Source organism: Astyanax mexicanus, unplaced genomic scaffold (assembly GCF_023375975.1).
Source record: "Astyanax mexicanus isolate ESR-SI-001 unplaced genomic scaffold, AstMex3_surface scaffold_101, whole genome shotgun sequence".
Classification (NCBI taxonomy): domain Eukaryota; kingdom Metazoa; phylum Chordata; class Actinopteri; order Characiformes; family Acestrorhamphidae; genus Astyanax; species Astyanax mexicanus.
In genome coordinates this window covers 1-2,500 of record NW_026040027.1, presented here as the reverse complement: position 1 = coordinate 2,500, position 2,500 = coordinate 1, and the positions used below count along the sequence as shown (strand labels likewise).

The window sequence follows — 2,500 nt, the reverse complement described above, 5'->3', positions numbered from 1 at the left end:
TGGCCACTGTGCGCGGTGCGTTCCTACCCGACCCAGCGGGTTAGCCTCCAGGGGGGTCCTCCGTCAGGGGGAGGACCTTTCCGAACCTATCCGAGGGAGTCGTAGACGGCCCGTCTATATATCAATCTGCCCTAACACGATAACCGGTCGGCCCGGAGCCGTCGGACTCGGATGCCTCGGGTGGTCCTCGCGCCCAACCGAGCTCCAGCACCCGGCTTCAAAAAGCTCCGGACCCCCGGTTTCGGAACGAGCGTTTCCTTGTTATCCCCGAAGCAAGCGGGAACTCGCGCAGCGGAGTTGCCACACTAATTTCCACTGGGAGCAATGAGGGGTGAGCTCGGACGAGCCTCCCCGCCCGTCCCCCCTCCCCGGGGGGTCTTCGGACGGTACGGGGCCGATCCCTCTCCCCTCTAAGAACCAATGGTTTTTTCTGTGACAAAAACCACTCGCAGCAACCTGGTTGATCCTGCCAGTAACATATGCTTGTCTCAAAGATTAAGCCATGCAGGTCTAAGTGCACACGGAAGGTACAGTGAAACTGCGAATGGCTCATTAAATCAGTTATGGTTCCTTTGATCGCTCCACACGTTACTCGGATAACTGTGGTAATTCCAGAGCTAATACATGCAAACGAGCGCTGACCGGTCCTCTCTCGGGGGGGCCGGGATGCGTGCATTTATCAGACCCAAAACCCACCCGGGGGGACCCGCGAGGGTTTCCCCCGGCCCTTTGGTGACTCTAGATAACCTCGGGTCGATCGCGCGCCCACCGCGGCGGCGACGTCTCATTCGAATGTCTGCCCTATCAGCTGTCGATGGTAGCATAGGGGGCTACCATGGTGACCACGGGTAACGGGGAATCAGGGTTCGATTCCGGAGAGGGAGCCTGAGAAATGGCTACCACATCCAAGGAAGGCAGCAGGCGCGCAAATTACCCATTACCGACACGGTGAGGTAGTGACGAAAAATAACGATGCAGGTCTCTTTCGAGGCCCTGTAATCGGAATGAACGTATCCTAAACACATGGGTGAGGACCCATTGGAGGGCAAGTCTGGTGCCAGCAGCCGCGGTAATTCCAGCTCCAATAGCGTATATTAAATTTGCTGCAGTTAAAAAGCTCGTAGTTGGACTTCGGGAGTGGGCTGGCGGTCCGCCGCGAGGCGAGCTACCGCCTGTCCCAGACCCTGCCTCCCGGCGCCCCCCGGATGCCCTTGGTTGGGTGTCCGGTCCTCAGGGGTCCGGAGCGTTTACTTTGAAAAAATCAGAGTGTTCAAAGCGGGCACCAAACTCGCCTGAATGCCTGAGCTAGGAATAATGGAATAGGACTCCGGTTCTATTTTGTGGGTTTCCTGAACCAGGGCCATGATTAAGAGGGACGGCCGGGGGCATTCGTATTGCGCCGCTAGAGGTGAAATTCTTGGACCGGCGCAAGACGGACGAAAGCGAAAGCATTTGCCAAGAATGTTTTCATTAATCAAGAACGAAGTCGGAGGTTCGAAGACGATCAGATACCGTCGTAGTTCCGACCGTAAACTATGCCGACCCGCGATCCGGCGGCGTTATTCCCATGACCCGCCGGGCAGCGTGCGGGGAAACCAGAGTCTTTGGGTTCCGGGGGAGTATGGTTGCAAAACTGAAACTTAAAGGAATTGACGGAAGGGCACCACCAGGAGTGGAGCCTGCGGCTTAATTTGACTCAACACGGGGAACCTCACCCGGCCCGGACACGGAAAGGATTGACAGACTGATGGCTCTTTCTCGATTCTGTGGGTGGTGGTGCATGGCCGTTCTTAGTTGGTGGAGTGATTTGTCTGGTTAATTCCGATAACGAACGAGATTCCTTCGTGCTAAATAGTTACGCGGCCCCCCGCGGTCGCGGTTAACTTCTTAGAGGGACCAGTGGCGTATAGCCACGCGAGATGGAGCAATAACAGGTCTGTGATGCCCTTAGATGTCCGGGGCTGCACGCGCGCCACAATGGCCGGGCCAGCGTGTGCCTACCCTACGCCGAGAGGCGCGGGTAATCCGCTTAAACCCGTTCGTGACGGGGATTGGGGATTGCAATTATTCCCCATGAACGAGGAATTCCCAGTAAGTGCGGGTCATCAGCTCGCGCTGATTAAGTCCCTGCCCTTTGTACACACCGCCCGTCGCTACTACCGATTGGATGGTTATGTGAGGTCCTCGGATCGGCCACGCCGGGGCTCCTTCGCGGGGCCTTGGTGCTGTGCTGAAAAGTCGATCGAACTTGATCATCTAGAGGAAGTAAAAGTCGTAACAAGGTTTCCGTAGGTGAACCTGCGGAAGGATCATTACCGGGACTTGGGTTGGTAGTGCCTCCCAGTAGGCGCGACTCCCATTTCCACAAACAAAAAATGTTCAAGCCACGGCCCGACGTCGGGAACTACAGGGATTCCCTTCGGCCTTTTAATGACTTGAAAAAACGGTGTCCTGAGCAAAACGTGTTTTACGGCCAAAGGGAGACGGGTACCTGGCCCCC

General features: G+C 56.5%; 1 non-coding gene across 1 annotated transcript; it reads left to right on the top strand.

Annotated features, from left to right (window-relative positions):
• The first annotated feature begins 453 nt into the window (after nucleotides 1-453).
• LOC125788542 (18S ribosomal RNA) lies at nucleotides 454-2,315 on the top strand. Its single transcript, XR_007429605.1, has one exon. It is a non-coding gene; the product is annotated as an 18S ribosomal RNA (ribosomal RNA).
• Nucleotides 2,316-2,500: the final 185 nt, after the last annotated feature.